At 46.5% G+C, this 19,283-nt stretch overlaps 1 long non-coding RNA gene across 1 annotated transcript in view; it reads right to left on the reverse strand.

Annotated features, from left to right (window-relative positions):
- Nucleotides 1-19,283, reverse strand: part of LOC108284430 — a 409,165-nt gene that overhangs the window by 197,064 nt on the left and 192,818 nt on the right. The gene's annotated exons all lie outside the window — the stretch shown is intronic.

Here is a 19,283-nt window from a genome sequence, read left to right on the forward strand (position 1 = left end):
CCTGCCACACAGCCTGTGAGCCCCACCAGGATTATTACACAATGAGCCGTCCTTGCTGGAGGAGGGCAGCTCCGCTGTGTGACGGCTCCCGTGGGTGCGGCCGGCACTGCTGCCAGCACCCTCATCCATCCTCCCGGCTCACTCAGTTTAGCTCCACGTGGCTCAGCTGCTGCCAGCCCCTCTGTGGCCACCCACGGCTGCCGCACACCCCCTTCAGCTCATGCCCTGGCCGCGGCGACCCAGGCAGCTCCAGAGAGGAGGTCCCTGTGCCACTCCATGTCAGCTGCTGCCCTCCGCACCTGCTCTTCCAGTAGGAGCAGAGCCCACTGGACCCTCTGGGAGCTGGGAGAGCAACAGGTACAGATTCTGCTTCTTTTCAGGGTATCTGGGATTTGTTTACTCAGGTCTAGTGAGACACAGAGACAGAAATAACCACCATGAATGGAAAATGAAATGCAGTGGACCCCAGACCTGGAGGCAGGGCCTGCCACAGGGCTAGGGCCACACAGGTGGACTGGTGGGGCAGGCGGTGTGAGAGGAGGCGGTCAACACAGGGAGCCCTCACTGTGACCTCAGAAGGAAGGGCGGGAAAGCAGGGCCCGCAGGCTTAGGCTGGGCCAGGCCAAACAGTCCCGGGGCTCTGGGCTGTCAGCAGTCAGGAGCATGAGAGTCCATGGAGGGAGTGGTGGGCGTGGGCTCGGAAGGTCGGCTTTGTATAAAGCATGACCATGGGTGAGTCCTAACTGTCCCCAGGAACAGCCAGCTCAGAAAGAGCCACCCCTCCCAGGTCAGCAAGGCCGACAGGAAAGCAGCAAAACACAGAAAATGAACAGCTTGGCTAAGACCTGCTCTGTGCAGGTCAAGCGAGTTACTCACTGAGTGATGGCAGTGTGATCTGTTCATTCTCCATGACATATCCATCCCTCCTGTGAGCTAAACCCCATTCAGTAGAGCAGGAAAACCCTGAATCAACTAATTAAAATAAATTTTATTATGCAATGCCCCCTGCCTGCCTTTGGACTGCAATACCATGTTTCTTCCTGCCTTCATGCTAGAATGGACACATTGGCTCTTCCTGTACCTTCGGCTCACTAAGCAGATCTCAGATTCATCAGCCTCGTAACCACATGAGCCAACTCCTTATAACAAATCTCCCTCTATACACACAGACGTACATGATGAGATTGACATATATGAGCATGGGGTCGATTTATGAGTAAACACATACACACGCACACACCTGTGTACATTCGACAGCTTCCACTTCTCTGGAGGACCACAATACACATGCAAAGCCCACAGGGTTACTCCGTCCACCATGTGGCCATCCAAGGTGTGCTAATGCACCTCTCTCCACACCCACCCACCAGGTAGTACCCCAAGTCATGGATTCCTGGACCACCGCAAAACCAGCTTTGTCCAGCTTCTACACAGAGCAGTATCCTTCCATGAGGTAACCTCAGCCCAGAGACAACCATTCACATTTCATCTATGTCTATGAAAGGGGCTGAGCTGGGAGGATCCCTTAAGCTCTGGAGTTCAAGATCAGCCTGGGAAACACAGGGAGACTCCACCTCTACAATAAAATAAAAATAAAAAATAAAAACTAGCTGAGCAAGGTAGTGTGCACCTCTAGTCCCAGCTACTTGGGAGCCTGAGATGGGAGGATCGCTGGGGCCCAGAAGGCCACTGCACACCGGCTTGGGTGACAAAGTAAGGTCTCTTCTCTAAAAACAAACACAGATACCCAAAGCACCCAGGTGGCCATCACCCACAGGCTAGCATATCTTCACCACTGTCAACATCATTACCATTTCCTCGAATAGCAAGCTGACCTTTACAATGTCTGCAATTAGTAAGAATAACCCGGATAAGCATGCAGTGCCAGCCTCCGGAAGTTTCTGAAACGTGTGTCTGTAAATTCATTCTGTACCTTGGCAAGGCCAGCACTAAACTTCACTGGGATCACAGTCCTGCCACACACCACGACCCTGCCATCCCTCCCCACAACCCCCACCCAACGTCCAAGCCCAGGGCTCCCAGAGGATCTCATCCCAAACCTACTGACCTGCTGTTGGCACTGCCCTCTCACCTACAAAACATGAGCCTGAGGACAGAGATGACCTCGCTGTCTTCTAACCCCTACACCGCCCAGAGCAATGACCTGGGATTGGCTGAACTAACATCACCTCCTTGAGGACATAATCAGCAGCCAGGGACATGGCTGGTGTTGGTCCCACGTGGAAGCGCGAAAAGGGACAATACTATCAACTGAACGCTAGGGGCATCTTTTCACGAAGGCCTCTCCAGCATGCACATTCTCGTGTTTACCGTCTAATTTCCGCAGCCAGCAGTGTGATATTGTGCTGACCTAGAGCCAGAAGCTGAGCAACGCCATTTTATAAGATAAAGCTGTGTTTGGCTTCTGTAAATAAAGCTGCTAGCTTGCTCTGAAAAATGCCCACTATGTAAAGCTGATTCAACTTTGCTTATCAGTAGCTGCTCTCTGTGGCCCTAATGTGACAGGCAAGCTAACCCACGCCATCTTGGCTCCCGCGACTTGTAATAAGTAACTAAGGTCTGTGATTTCCACCTTTCCCAGATAATGTGTAAACAAATGTTTATCTTGACTTCTGTAAACCACTGAAGTAACAAATGGAATGACAAAAGTCCCCTGGCCCTTGGACTGTCTGGAGACCCCCACCCTCATCTCTGCCCAGGAGGTGATTTACAGAATCCACTAGCTCTCGGAATGTCTGAAGCCTTTTCATCCCCATCCCCACTCCTCACCCCCACTCCCAAGGTGGTTTTTCGGGTATAAAAAGTCTTGGCACCCTCCTTTCAATGCCACAGGTTGGAGAGACGTGAGTCCGCTGTGGTCGCCGGCATAATAAATGAGCCTGCAATCTGGCATACTTTTGTCTTGGTGCTAATTTCTATGCTCGGTCCAGTATAACATCAGTATGCAAGGGACGCTGTCACGTGACACACACCAGCAGCTACAGAATTCAAAGCAATGTTAACAGCATCATTGATTTCACTGAAGAACATTAAACTGGATCCCTCTCTTCAGAAGATAATTTTTGTTTGAACTGACCCTGAAATCACTCACAAGCCATTTCTGCCAGCCACACAGCCACTCAATTATGTGGGAGAGCATCTAATAAACTTTAGACCTTTCGCAGTCTTTGATTGTTTAATTATTTTAAAAGCCAGTCTCTGAGACATTTTCCCTTAATTAGTTATGCTTTTCTCCTACGTTATTTCTCCAGGAACGGGCCCCTGACATCTGATACAAGCACAGGTTCAATTCAGTTCAACCTAAAATGCTTCCACTGACTGTGCACTATCTACCAAGCACAGAGGGGTCTCTACACTGGTAAAATGTGACCCTGATTCCCAGGAAATTCTACTCCATACCCTGAAAGACATACATTCAAATGTCACCACCTGTTTCCATCTTAGCAAATATCCTAACTGGTAATGTAAACTTCAGGAACGTAACGTTTTCATTCTGAATGCAGGGTTAAGCACATAGACAGCTACAGCTCCTGGGTAGGGTAATTAAAATGGAGAGATCAGGGTGGCATCAGCGCTCATACCCACGGCCTGGTGGGTGTCACGAGTCCATCACGGCCGTGGTCCCTCAGAGTCTTCCTCCACATGTCCCTATGGAAAGACACTTCCACTGGAGCTCGCACAAGAAAGCCTGTCCACTGAGACTGACACAGATCAGCCCTCTCATTACAGGCATCATGACACATCCCAGATAAGGTGTGGTTTGCTACCTAATAACTCGTCCATAGTGACTTGCTGCCATCAGGGAACACCCACCACAGGTTTGCTACACCACAGCTTCTAACATGGCAGCAAAATACACACACACACACACACACACACACACACACACACACACGTGTGATACCCAGTGATGTGCTCCATGGTAACAGAGTACCCATCAGAACCCAGGGCTTGCAGTCCCAGCCCTGGGCACTTCCCTGTATACTCCAAAATTCCTGGCCTCGTTTTCCCTCAAGAAACATTTTCTTTGCTTTCATTACTTGTGCATCAGTGCTTAAGGTGCTTGCATATTAACCCCAACCCATACCTAAGAGAACGGCAGCTATAAATCAAGTCCCTCCAATTTGATTTAAGTGCTACCTGAATACCTGTTTAGCAATGACACTGCCACTGTGAAATAAGCAAAACTTTGCTGGAAAAATCAATCACTGTCATTATCTGATGCTTCTGTTTAAAGGAAGGGTATTAAAATACATACTAAAACTATTTCTGTTAAATGCGGCTTATGGTTGCACGTAATCAGAGCTTCTCAGAACACAATGCCTATACCCACAAAACCATCGCAGAACATATATTCACGGGGCGATTGGAAATACTTCAATTTATTTTAGACCCAAGAAACAATAGTTTTCATCAAAGTTGAAGTAAGTCACATAGTTTTAAAAGCCTTTCCCCTTTGGTGCAGAGCATTTTTTTCTTCAATAAAATGCCTTCCTGAAATTACTTTTAAATTTTGGGGGGCAAATATTAAAACTGTCTTCAATCTCAAAAAAAGAAATTCAGCGTGACTTGAATAGCTTCAGGGATCCTTTTCCATCAAGACGTGCCCACTGTCCTTTGCCGAGATTGGTACCTCTCTCTCTCAGAATAAAGTGAGCAGGGTGCACGCAAAGAGATGAAGCTAATGAGCTGGAGAAGAAACAAGGTTTCCAGTTGGCTCCCAGCCCTGACACAGCCTCTGCCAGCTTCCAAGGAAATACGTATGAAAATACCAAAAACGAGAGGAGCATTCGCGCCTCTGAAAACAAGGGCAGATCATCATTTGCTGCAAAAAGCAAGGAGCCCGTTTCTCCCATGAACCTGGTGCCAACCATGCACATGGCACCTGCCCAGTGGTGAAGCGCCCAGCCAGCCTGCCACACTCCTGTGTCCCACGCGGATGTTTCCTGCTTCAGAAATGCAGCCTACGGTCAGCTCCCACCTATAAGACTAGGCTCACATCACCCAACAAGCAGCTGCACGGCTCTCCTGCCCAAGACTTCACTGTCCACTGGAAGATGCACCTTCTCAGAGGAGAGCAGAGACCAGCGGTGGGTGAGGACCCTGGCCTGGCTCCCTCGGGCAGCCAAGAACAAGGTCAGAAGAGCCAGGTGCTGGGCCACTGGCTGAATGTGAGGTGCCCTGACAGGACTGGCAGTGGGAGGCCTGCCCACTCTGAACAGTAGAGCTCCCTGGGTGAAGGACGGCGGGCAGCAGTAGCCGTCACAGGCACACAGAACAGCATCTGCAACAGCTGCGCTGCTGGGGGAGGAGTCCCAGGGTCTTCCAGGCAGAAAGGACAGGGGACCAGGACAATCCCACAGGCTGGCTATGGGAATTGCCAGTAAAGGTAGACCTCTTCCCATTCCGGGATATAAGAACAGAGCAACAGGAATCCTGTGAGAGCAAGATGTGGACAGATGGCCACAGAAATGCTCATATAAACGCGTCCACACACAGGAGTCCTGTGAGAGCACATGAAGATGTGGACATGTGGCCAAAGAAATGCTCATATAAACGCGTCCACACACAGGAGTCCTGTGAGAGCACACGAAGATGTGGACACACGTCCACACGCAGGAGTCCTGTGAGAACACACAAAGATGTGGACACGCATCCACACACAGGAGTCCTGTGAGAACACACGAAGATGTGGACATGTGGCCACAGAAATGCTCATATAAACGCATCCACACACAGGAGTCCTGTGAGAACACACGAAGATGTGGACATGCGGCCACAGAAATGCTCATATAAATGCGTCCACACACAGGAGTCCTATGAGAACACACGAAGATGTGGACACACGGCCACAGAAATGCTCATATAAACGCGTCCACACACAGGAGTCCTGTGAGAGCACATGAAGATGTGGAGACACGTCCACACACAGGAGTCCTGTGAGAACACACAAAGATGTGGACATGCGTCCACACACAGGAGTCCTGTGAGAACACACGAAGATATGGACATGCGTCCACACACAGGAGTCCTGTGAGAACACACGAAGATGTGGACATGCGGCCACAGAAATGCTCATATAAACGCGTCCACACACAGGAGTCCTGTGAGAACACACGAAGATGTGGACATGTAGCCACAGAAGTGCTCATATAAATGCATCCAAACACAGGAGTCCTGTGAGAGCACATGACAATGTGGACATGTGTCCACACATAGGAGTCCTGTAAGAACACACGAAGATGTGGACATGTGGCCACAGAAATGCTCATATAAACACTTTCACACACATGAGTCCTGTGAGAGCACACAAAGATGTGGACATGAGGCCACAGAAATTCTCTTATAAACACGTCCACACACAGGAGGCCTGTGAGAACACACAAAGATGTGGACATGTGGCCACAGAAATGCTCATATAAACGCGTCCACACACAAGAGTCCTGTGAGAGCACATGAAGATGTGGACACGTGGCCACAGAAATGCTCATATAAATGCGTCCACACACAGGAGTGCTGTGAGAACACACGAGACTCGCGGCCACAGAAGTGCTCATATAATTGCATCCACACACAGGAGTCCTGTGAGAGCACATGAAGATGTGGACACGTGGCCACAGAATTGCTCATATAAATGCATCCACACCCAGAAGTCCTGTGAGAACACGTGAAGGGGGTGAGGACTAGCATTTGGCTCAGCCTGCCAAGCGCTCAGCATGAAGCAAACACGCAGTGAGTCGGGCCCTCATCTCCTCACTGGATTTTCCTGGCACAGGGCATCCTAAAAATTATTTTTGCAATTATTTATGCATTTATTTTTATTATATGTGTGTGTATGTATATCTATATCTGCATCTACATATATATATATTTGGACAGGGTGCTGTTCTGTCACCCAGGCTAGGCAGATTACCCAAGCACGATCATGGCTCACTGCTTTCTCTGCCTCCTGGGCTCAAGTAATCCTCCTACCTCAGCCTCCTGAGTAGCTAGGACTACTGATGTGCGCCACCACACCTGGCTAATTGTTCTTAGTAGAGATGGGGTCTCACCATGTTGCCCAGGCTGTTCTCAAACTCCTGAGCTCAAGCAATCCACTTGCCTTTGCCTCCCAAAGTGCTGGGATTACAGACATGAGCCACTGAGCCTGCCTAATTATTTTTATATTTGCTTATTGTTACTATGCACACAGGACTCACAAAGCAGGCCGGAGACTGTGCTCCTTAGAAAAGGAAGCTTCTAAGGTTAGTCCTTGGCTGGCGCCTGGAAATGTCAATTTGGGGGCTATTCCCCAATAACAGGGGCTTCCTGTGCCTAAACGGAGCCAACATAAGGTTTATGCCACACGCTGCTGTCCTGCTGGGAGCCTGGAATTTGAATAAGTGCCAGGCAGGGGTGCCAGACCCCAGCACCCCCTGGGCACCGCGTCTCTCATAAGCTTCCTGTTGGATGACATGCATGGTCACAGCCTGATGCTGGAGGAGCTGAGCCCCTCTTGGGACTCTGTGGGAGTGGCTCTAGAAGTGTCCGCCTGGTTGCCCTGGACCTCCCTCCTCCACCCTCTCCTCTGCTGACCGTGTTCCACATTATTTCTCTGCAACAACGCACAGTGGTCCTGCTGGGCATGAGTCCTGGGAGGGCTCCCAGCGAATCACCAAGTGGGGGTGCTGCTACTGGGGACTCTAGTGCTGCTTATAGACATGGGGTGGAAGGGAGTTATTAACACTGCCACCCAGGTTTCAAAGACACTCCCATTTTAAAGGCCCTTCTTAGTAAAGGGGAAGATTTCAGTCGTGAGGAAAGGAAAGAAAATATTCCAGACACCACGGAGAGCACAGCCACATAGCGGAGTCTTCTGTGTCCTGCCGAGGAAGGAGAGGCAGGCGGCGGCAGGCACGGCCCAGCAGCTCACACCTCACCCGGGCTCTGCTCTTTCTGACCACCTTCCCTGGTGTGGTTTCCTCCAGGGACTTGCTGCTTCTCAGCAGGGTGACCGTCCCCGCAGCGCCTGACAGATCCTGGGAACACCAGGGCCCACCCTGCACTGGCGGCCTCTCCTGTTCTCAGACCCCAGTGTGAGCACTGCAGACCGTTCTCAAGGTCAACCTGATGTTAAACAGGTGGATGGTGGCAGCAAGTGAACACTGCCCAGGCAGGATGTGCATTTCCTGGGAGCTCATCAGCAAGGGGGAGCTCATCAGCAGGGGGGGCCTCACAAAAAGCCCCCAGCTTCCCTTCCCCACCCACACTGCCCAGAACCTAGTACCTTAGGCAAAGAAGAAAGACCAAGACACATCAGAAAGCACAAGCATCCTTCCCATCAGGGCAGATGTTGGCAGCTCTAAGTACCCCAGCACGGACAGGGCGCCTTAGACAAGATGGCTGTATTCCTTCCCACCATTCCTACCACACCATGTGTACAATTCCTTTGCTGATACATTAAATCAGTTTCTATTGTAATGTCAAGTCCTTGCATTTCAGGTCAAATAATAATGCATTTTTAGAAGTGAAGTACTCTTTACTTTCAAAATAGAGTAACGCTTGAGGCTGGACGGAGTAGCGGATGCCTATAATCCCTGCACTTCAGAGGCCACATGGGAGGATCACTTGAGCCCAGGAGTCTGAGGCTGCAGTGAACTCTGATCACACCACTGCACTCCAGCCTGGGCAACACAGTGAGATCATGTTTCAAAAAAAAAATTACAGCATTGAAAGCTCAGTCTTCAGATTTGAATGTTTTTAAAAATAATATGTTTTGATATTTCCAGTAACTCAAAAAATAATATGCTTTGATATTTCCAATAGCTCATAACTATATCAGTTTTTCTTCAATTCAAGCTAGTTTGTCTTACCCCATACCTATATGTCTACATGCCTCTCGGTCTAAAAAGCTATAAAAGAAAAGAAAAGGATGGAACATTTTCTCAGTTAAGAACTTAAGTTCAGTAACAGTTTGGGTTAACACAATTGTCATCCTGAAAACAAATCTATAGCAATTGGTACTTTATCTACTAGGTCTCATCACAGTCTTTTTTGACAAAGCGACACAGAAGATCGCAGTGAGTACAGGTATTGATCGACTTACGATCTATGCCACTTACAACCATTAGACTTTACGACCACAATCGCTAGCGACGACTGCTCCGCGTCTGGCAGCACAAACGCTGCCCAGCTGGGCGTACGACAGCGCGGACCAGCTTCCGGCAGCACTGCCATCTCCGCGTGCACCATTTCAACTGTTATCCCAGACTCGGTACAGCAATTTGTTTTGTGTCTTGGATATTTTGCATCAAACCCCTCCCAATAAACTTCTTTTTTTTTGTTTTTTTTTTTTTTTTTGAGACGGAGTTTTGCTCTTGTTACCCAGGCTGGAGTGCAATGGCACGATCTCGGCTCACCGCAACCTCCGCCTCCTGGGTTCAGGCAATTCTCCTGCCTCAGCCTCCTGAGTAGCTGGGATTACAGGCACGCGCCACCATGCCCAGCTGATTTTTTGTATTTTTAGTAGAGACGGGGTTTCACCGTGTTGACCAGGATGGTCTCGATCTCTTGACCTCGTGATCCACCCGCCTTGGCCTCCCAAAGTGCTGGGATTACAGGCGTGAGCCACCGCGCCCGGCCCCAATAAACTTCTTACACATTTCGAAGCAATGGACCCAAACATCGAACGATTTGCAAGGATCGAACGGATGGCGCACGATGTGTTTCGTCCATATCGTGAAATTTATGAAGAAAAAAAGAAACATACAATTCAGACAAAGCTCACCATGTTTATGAAAAAACCAACTCCGGTAACCCCAACTGCTGCCTCAGATGACGACATCAACGATCCGCAGCCAAGCACCAGAGGCCAATAAAATGTTTTGTACATGTTTATAGATTTTGACATGTTTTGCAATCGGGAAAATGTTTCCTATGGTATTTTTTATACCTGTATTTTGTAATTTTGTATGTTTTGCAAATATTAAACCAGCTGTACTTAATGCAGTGTTTTACTTAAACCTGACAAATATAAAAATAAGAAACAAAATGATGTAGAGATGATATAAATGGCATAAAATGAACAGAAAATTATGATATATAACAATAATGAAAGAAAATTATGATAAAATATGACAAAGATTTTTATAACATCATTTCACAGTGCTGTACATATAGCCTACTCAACTTATGACCAAATCGTGTTACGACCAGTCTGTTGGAACCAATCGTGGTCGTAAGCCGAGCACTAGCTGTACCAGGTAAACCTGTTCAAGATCGATGCAGGCATGGTGTGGCAGAGACATGGCCATGCCTGTCTCACCGTCTTTTATGAGGAATCGTACTGCATCCACTCTACATAATCAGAAAACAGGAACTAAATGTGGATTGTTATAAAATCCCTTAGAGTGACACAGGTTGTCAGATGACTGGTAAACCCCAATTCTATGAATGGCATAAAAACAAGTTACCAACACTCACCATTTTAAGGGAACTTGATTGGCTGCAACCAAATGAGAGAGGCATATTTTAAAACAGGAGGCTAAAATCTAAAATGTTTTGAATTTCCAGTAAGCACAGGAACAAACACACATGTCCATGCTCCCAGTGCCCTGCACACAGACCCACACAGACCAGAAAGAATGCCTTTGGAATTCAGAGGAGGTTGAGACTCCAGATCCTGGTATGGCACAAAACTTAGGGAAATTCACTGAGATGTCACATCTGTAGCTCCCAAATGGCAGTGTCGAGTATCTCCTCTTTAGCTGCATACATTGTCCATGGCTCTAGGCATGCAACTCACCAAAGAATCTGTCTCTGTGCCCTACAAATCAATCGCTAGATGTCTCAGAAAGTCAGGGTACAGTCTCATTGTCATTCAACTTGTATTTCTTCATTTTGATAAACTTGACCTCACAAAAGAATACTCTGGAGGCCGGACACAATGGCTCACACTTGTAATAATCCCAGCACTTTGGGAGGCCAATGCGGTGGATTATGAGGTCAGGAAATCAAGACCCTCCTGGCCAACATGGTGAAACCCCATCCCTAGTAAAAATACAAAATTAGCTGGGTGTAGTGGTGCTCACTTGTAGTCCCAGCTACTTAGGAGGCTGAGGCAGGAGAACTGCTTCAACCCAGGAGGCAGAGGTTGCAGTAGCCAAGATCATGTCACTGCACTCCAGCCTGGTGACAGAGCAAGATTGTCTCCGAAAAAAAAAATAAATAAAACTCTGGAGACATTGTCCATTAACAACAATAACAGCCCATAAATCAATACTCTGAATACAATGCCTCACGCCTGTAATTCCAGCACTTCGGGAGGTCAAGGCAGGAGGACTGCTTGAGCCCAGGCGCTTGAGAGCAGCCTACACAATATAGGGAGACCTCGTCTCTATAAAAAGTTCAAAACTTAGCCAGGTGTGGTGGCACACACCTGTAGCCTCAGGGACTCGAGGGGCTGAGGTGGGAGGATTGCTTGCACCTGAGAAGTGGGGGGCTGGAGGGAGCTGAGACTGCGCCACTGCAGTCCAGTCTGGGTGACAGTAGGGTCGGGTAGGGTAGGGTCGCGTAGGGTGGGGTGGGGGAAGGAAAGACAAGAAAAGAGGAAAGGAAAGGAAAGAGAGTGAAACTGACGTCCAAACCTTATCGGAAAATAGGCAAAATGGGTGACTTAAAAATCACTTTACTATCTCCGGCCCTTCACTCCTGAAAATGTACAGACATGCTTCACTGACATTTCACTCTGAAGCAGGACAAGCTACAAAGAAGCACTCACTCCACGAGCTTCCTGCCTCTCACACCTTCCTCTATTCCCAGGAAAGGACAAACCCTAGAGAAGAGGCCCTTTCGGTCCCAAAGAAGTCTGTAGCCCAGGCTGTCCCCACAGGAGACTGAGCCCTGAGCATGTCCACCTGGGCATCAGCACCAGGATCACCCTGGTCTCAACTCTGGGTTTTCAGACCAAATTCCCAAACCAAGATGCAAGATCCTGGCTGTTCAATTAACATTTTCACTTCCACTTCCCAACAAATCAGCCTTTTGCCTTGGAATCATAGCAAGTGGGTTACTTGGGTGCCCCTTTGCTTTGGCACTGGAGAAGCTTGGGCTGGGTTTCATGAGCAACAGCAGCATTGATGTCAACCTTTGGTTTTGTCATCAATTTCATGTATGTATGACGGCACATGATCTTGTCCTACACTTGAAAGAATTTAAGGTAACTTAGAAATACGTAGGTGGAAAACTTGGGGTGGATAGAAAAAGAGTGGGGAACATCTACAATGAAGAGGACCCGTGGTTAACACACATGGAAACCACGCCCTGGGACTGACAGACGGACGGACAGATGGACAGACGCGAAGATGGAACAAATGACCACACATTTGTTGCATTTCCCAAAAGCTAAGGCAAACGCATGACCAGTCCTGTGATTCGGGAATTTACAGGCGGCGGGCAGGGGCTGTGGCAGGTGCCACCAAGACTCTTGACAACATTCTCATTCCAGCGATGGTTTCACAGACATTCCCTGCTCCCAAGGGACGGCAACGCCATGGCACCAAAGCATCATCAACGAAGATGCAGGGTGAGGTGCGGAGGGCATCTTCAACAAAGATGCAGGGTGAGGTGCGAAGGACATCTTCAAGACAACCCAGCGATCAGCCCACAGAGCACTCTCTCAATTTAGGAAGAGATTTCAGAGTCTCCCAATGGGATGCCTTGCCCAAAGAACCCTCCTCTAAGAACGTGGCACAGACGCTCTCACAAGATCCTGTGGCAGTGTGCCCGGGGCCGACAGTTACACGCAAAGTTACAGGTTGTGAGGCGTGGAGAACTAGATGTGACAGAAACCCACCCTCCTGACACCCCCAAGCATGACACCTCAGACAACACCAAAAATCTTCCAAAAGGTAATTGTAGGTCCACTTCCAGCCCCACAGATCTGCACCGCACAGAAAGGTCCCAGGATTTACATTGGTATATCATTAAAACAGGTGTATCAGACACGAGGTTTAGTCACGAACCCTCTCAGCACAGAAGCATCCACAAACACGCAGCCTTGAGCTATAAAATTTCCTTATGTCTCCACATTTAGCTGTGCATAAACCATAAACCTAGGTAAATACATAGATTAACCTGCTCTGGGGTTAACAGGGCTGCCATCTATAACCGTGCAATTTCCGCTCTGCACAGAAGTGCCTGGCCCAGAAGGATTGGGGCTGACCCTGTTTTCATTCGGGGGTTGCATTTCCTGCATGGGGTCACGCTCTTCCACTCAGCACGAAGACAGCATCTATGCTAGAAGCAGGCCTCATGAAATAAAAGACCTGTGGTCCTAATACTATTGATCCATGCATGCCCCTTGCTCTGGCAGGAATTAAATAGCACAACCAATTTTCCAATAAAAGCATTTCCAGATTATGAAATAAATCCCTTTTAAGCATGTGAGGAATGTGGCTTTTTTTCTCTTTGGTTGGTGGGGAGGGAAGACGATGCAGGAGAAGAGGCCCCAGCTCACTGAAAGTGGGTATGGGGTCTTTAGAGACCATCATGAGAGGAGGCTCCGGGCGGCTGCCTCCACTTCCTTCCTCCAGCTCAGCCCTGGCTTTGCTTTCACTGTTCTTGCTGCGTGAATCACATCATATGGAATTCTATTTGCACAACCCCAGTTCTTTTTAGAAAGAGAAAAGGTTATTATAAATAATTTTGGTATCTGAGTAAAAAGAAGTTTACTTGACATATTTGGTCTTTCAAAGAAATGAGATCTCATCTTTAATCTTGTATGTGTAAATACCACTCCCTGACCTCCTAAAAACAGGTAAGCACAATCCACACGTGGAGACTTCCCGCCTCTTTCGGCAGCAAACCCGTCTGACCTGCCTGCATTGCTCAGTCCCGGAGTTCCAGCGGCCGTGCCCCCAGCCTCCTCCCCCTTCGGCTGCAGCATTCAGGTTCCCAGTCCACACCATGCTGTTCTGTATCATATGTGACCAGAAAGTCACATGTGAATAATTCAGTACATGCAGGGAGGACCTCAAAGTGTATCACACACTGACTTAGCGGAAACCCATATCTGAGACACAGCAAAATATTTGAGAGCTGTGGGACAAGGAAGTCACAGGTGCCTCTGTATCTATTTTATCTTCTGCAAAATGGAGACATATTTTCTATCTCACAGTGGTTACAGGACTAGTCAAGATGAAGGTGAAAGCACCTTATAAGCTAGAAAGCACTCTATAGAGGCAGGTAACATCCACTATTAGTGTAAGAATTCAAACGTAACACAAAGTAACAATGTCATTGTGTACATAGCTTTAGGAATCTTATGCAAGGGAGATGTGAATTAATGAAGTCAAGCCTCAATGCAAGGGAGGTGTGAAGTTAACAAAGTCTCATTTACATGCACACACGCTCGCACCAATCCTCACCGCGAGCAGTGTCAACCCTTGTCCTTTCAGACAGGCTTGCAGCAGAAAGGGCAAATGTGTCCACTGATTTTCCTTTATTTGTCCATCATGAATTAAAAGCTCTTTAAAACCTTTAGCTCGAAAGAAATCTAGGGGAATTACAATTACCAAACAGAACCTTTTCTAACGTTTCAACAGTGGTGTCCCTCTGCCGTTTTGAACTAAACCTGCAAACTGCTCTGGCGGCAACGCTGTGTCAACAGTTCTACGTGCTAAAACGTTAATAAAGTACAATTAGGTCTGCCACCCTGCAGGCTTCTAAAATCCTACCTTGTAATACGCATGTACGCAGCATCCAAATATAAATCACAAAAAATATTTGCTCAACTTATGTAGATTTTTAAAAATGAAACACTCTGTTACAAAGGTTACCTTTCAATCCAAGATTTCCTTTTGCCAACACATAACTAGAAAACTTGTCGCCCTGCAGACAGCACGCAGCAGCTGCAGCTACTGAGTGGAGGGACCACAGCAAGGGCCAGCACCCACTTCAGTGCGGGGAGCCAGCTCCACTCAGCTGGAGACAGCGGGCGGCTGCCGAGAACTCCTCCCAACTCCAGTCCAGGAACTTCACGGCAGCACTTGAAACCGGACCATGGGAATTGGCGAACACTAGAACAGGGCCTCCCTACCCTCCCTCTCTCCCAGCATAGGAAAGGCAGCTGATAAATGCTGACCCAGCATGTCACTGCAGGAACCCCGCTGCAGAGTCAGTAGTTTCCATGAGGTACTTGCAAATAAGCAACCATCAGTCCCACAAACACAGGGGAAGCACGTGGAATCTTTCCACCCAACTTTTATATATAATATGTTTCACAGTCATTTTGCATTCACTGTCAATTAGAAACATAATGTATCTCAAAAATCAAACATGGGACTCCTGCATGCTGTATCTATTTGAGGTTTCACTGTTCAGTTGTCATTATCAAAGTTTACACAGGTAATTACTGCTGCCATATTGCAAAATCAATTCATTCTTGAAACTTCTAATTATTCTTAAAAATCAAACATGGGACTCCTGCATGCTGTATCTATTTGAGGTTTCACTGTTCAGTTGTCATTATCAAAGTTTACACAGGTAATTACTGCTGCCATATTGCAAAATCAATTCATTCTTGAAACTTCTAATTATTCTTAAAAATCAAACATGGGACTCCTGCATGCTGTATCTATTTGAGGTTTCCTTATTCAGTTGTTATTATCAAAGTTTGCACAGGTAATTACTGCTGCCATATTGCAAAATCAATTCATTCCTGAAACTTCTAATTATTCTTGGCAGCAGAATAGGCTGTCTCCTGATGAACTCAGGATAAAGGCTGCATGAGGCAGCTAAGTCCAAAGTCAGAACCCCAGCCAACTGTGCAGCCTAAAGAAAAGAATTTATGACACTCACAGCTGTATAACCCAATTTTCCCAAATGTCACGGCAATTCTGAAGTGAACATCATTAATAATCAAGGTAAAGGAGTCAGATCCTCTAGGAACTAAACAGCTCCCAGTATTTTCCTTGCTTAGATCTCACTGCCAGGGAAATGTGGATTTGATGGAAGGCTGCCTCTGCTGTGTTCTCCAGCACCCTTCCAACACACATTCTACACACGTCCTATGAAACGCAGATGCACTGCTCTTCCAACACACTTTATACATGCATCCTATGAAACATAGAGTCCCCAGAGGAAAATGCACTGCTCGTCTAGCTCACGTTATACACATATTCTATGAAACGCAGATGCACCGCTCTTCCAACACACTTATACACACATCCTATGACACACTTATACATGCATCCCATGAAACACAGAGTACCCAGAGGAAAATGCACTGCTCTATTCCAACACACATTATACATGCATCCTATGAAACACAGAGTCCCCAGAGGAAAATGCACCACTTAGGCCAGGCCGTATCTTCACCATGGAGCCAAAGTTCCCACTCCTCCAGTTAAAGGGTTGGAAATACGAAAGCAACTGTAAGACTTCTCTGTTGCTAAGAGGATAACCTGCCTATAAAACTTTAGACAGGTTCCCTTTCAACTAGAAAACATTAAATCATTATGAAAGGAAGTTTGTGAAGAAGTCACTGCTCAAATAAGGTTTCCAACTCTGTCCAGGAATGGGCAGGCATCTTGGACTATTTTAACTGCACAAAGTCCTTGAGTTCCACCAGAAACTCAGCAGCCTGAATCCAGCGGCAAGTGGGCCTGCCTTCAGCCGAAATGTGGTGACAGGTCCAGGACGCTGTGCCCAAGGCCTGCCCTGTTTGGCGGTTCTTTTTATAGCCTGCTAATCCAAAAAGGGTGCTAAGGAGGGAACGCCCCAAGGACACCAATCCTAGTAAAAGATGGTGTTGGATTCAAGCCAGAGGCAGCTTCGAAAATCCCAGACACTAGTGACATCGCCCTTCCCCATAATGACCGTTTGTCACAGAGTTGCTCCACCTTCTTGTGGATCTCAGCTTCAAAACTCACGCCAGGCAGGTTGCAAACCAAAGGCCTATGAAAGGCCAATCGGGTCACCAAAGCAGGAAAAGGGAAGAACGCTTAGAGGTAAAGACAGACATAAACGTGTTTTGTGTTTTTTCAAAAGGCTGAAAAGCTACAGATGCATTCATGTGTGTGCCTTCATGAAAAGGATGGTCTCTTTGGTCACGTTCCCCTCCACCAATAAACACACTTGCTCAGAACAAACAGCCAAGGCCGTATGGAAAAGTAATCAATGGAATTCCCTCTGACGCTTCATGTCGCTGGCTAAAATCATCATAAGTAATCAAAATAGCAAGATAAAATGATAGTATATTTATCTTTCACAAACAGCCATGTTTAATTCAGAAATGTGGGATGTATAAAGTTAATGGAGTATAAAGCGTTTCCAAAATAAGTAAAAACCAAACAAGAAAATGTGATGATTCATCCCAAGGTTAATCTCCTTTCTACTGTGGTCAAGCACTCACAACACAGACTTCGCCATGACAATGACTCCTGAGGTTCAGTGGCATTCGCCACATTCTCACTACCAGGCAGCCGTGCCCACCCTTCACCTGCAGACTCGTTTCATCACCGCCATGGAAACTTGGTGCCCACTGCAAAGTCAATCTCCTTAATGAGAAGTTGTGAAAACTCTTCCCCAAAACCATTTAAGGTACAAGAAAATTACAGTCACCCTCAGGAGGACCATGCCACTGAAATGCAAAAGCAGTCAGTGAGAACCTCCGCCGTGTTGAGATCTGAAGACATTTCCAAACAAGATCTCCTAAATAATGAAGCAGCTTTGGGCATACTAGAGCACATTATGTAATAGAAACTAGAATTCTCCCAATCCTTCCATTCTGAATGGAGAAGACATTCCTTTCCTTACCCACACTGAATGTCAAAGCCCAGGGTCTTTCACAGCTGACATGACAGTGAAACATTCTGTAACATAAAAACAGTTTTGAGGAAATTGCCCAGCTAACATCCTCCACATTGAGGCCCCAGTGTAAGGCAGCTCTCTTGGTTCCACAGATGGATTACTTAGAGTCTCATGAAAAGCAAATAAAATGTCTCCAGTTGGCAATGTTTTCCAAATTAACTTAAAACCATTTACAGAACAAATTATAAAAAAAAACATGAAAAATTCATTTCCATACTTAATACCCACAGTACAGTAGTTAGCTTTTAATTTATTTTATCATTATTCCTGATGTTTCTCAGAATCAGAGAAATGATTCACCTGAATGCGGAAAATTAATTTCTCCCTAGAAATTCTACGATGCTGATGGTGATGGACAAATCACTGCAAAAATCTTTGTTTTTACACATGTGACTTTTTCATATATTTTCACTCATAACCAAGACTTTCAGAAAATTAAAAGAGGCTCAAAACTATTTGACACACTCAATGGGCTTCCGTGGAAGCCGTGAATGTGCTCAAACTCACAGCTGAGACACACTTGACTGGGTCAAAGAAAACAGGAACAGTTCCATCAGTATCACCAGTAATGTCATCCATCCCTGCTCACAGCTGAAAAATGAAGATTGTAGTTTTCTCAAAACACCTGGTATTCTACTCTGGAATGTATAATATAGACGTTGGCTACTGAGATACCATTCTTAGCAGTGAGTCAACAGCAAATCCCAACAAATTAAATTCTTCTGGTTACTATAGAAGCGTCTTTGTTATTAACCTGTTATAGCTAGAAAACAAGTAAGAAAATGGCAGCAAACCTCTGTTTCATACCCAACAAAAATATCCTGGAACACAAATACATATCTGACAGCACACGATTGATTTTAGAAATGAATAAACTGTAACAGAGCCCCTCACATGAAAGAGGTGCCTTCTCTATACTGTCCTCAGGACTTGCAATTTCTCTAATAAAAATAACTTAAATCAGAAATCTTGTGTAGGACAGTAACAAAAATGCAGATCCATATCCACAGGATAATAGGCCCTGACTCTTTTCTCCCCTTAATTGTATGATAACAAAGTTGTTTTTAGACCTTCTTTTTCTCTCTCATGTTTCCCTAAAAGTCATGCAAAACACTTCCTCACAACCACCAGCCACACACGCCTGTCCTTCCATGAGAAATTACAAGGGATGCATCTCCCACTTCAGAATACTCACATCATGTTTTATTCACGGAGGCCTTAAAGGGTTTAAGAACATAACGTCTAGCCAATTCCTACCCTGATCACAAAGAAAGGCCTTAACTGCAAATAGACTCCAAATATGTTTCACTCTAGTCAGTGATAATGGTGTTTTTTCCTTAATAAATAAGTATAATTAGCAAAAGAAACAAATTTGAAACCAACAAATTCAACTTTATAAGACAACCAGTTTC

This window comes from Cebus imitator, unplaced genomic scaffold, assembly GCF_001604975.1.
Source record: "Cebus imitator isolate Cc_AM_T3 unplaced genomic scaffold, Cebus_imitator-1.0 Scaffold279, whole genome shotgun sequence".
NCBI classification, from domain to species: domain Eukaryota; kingdom Metazoa; phylum Chordata; class Mammalia; order Primates; family Cebidae; genus Cebus; species Cebus imitator.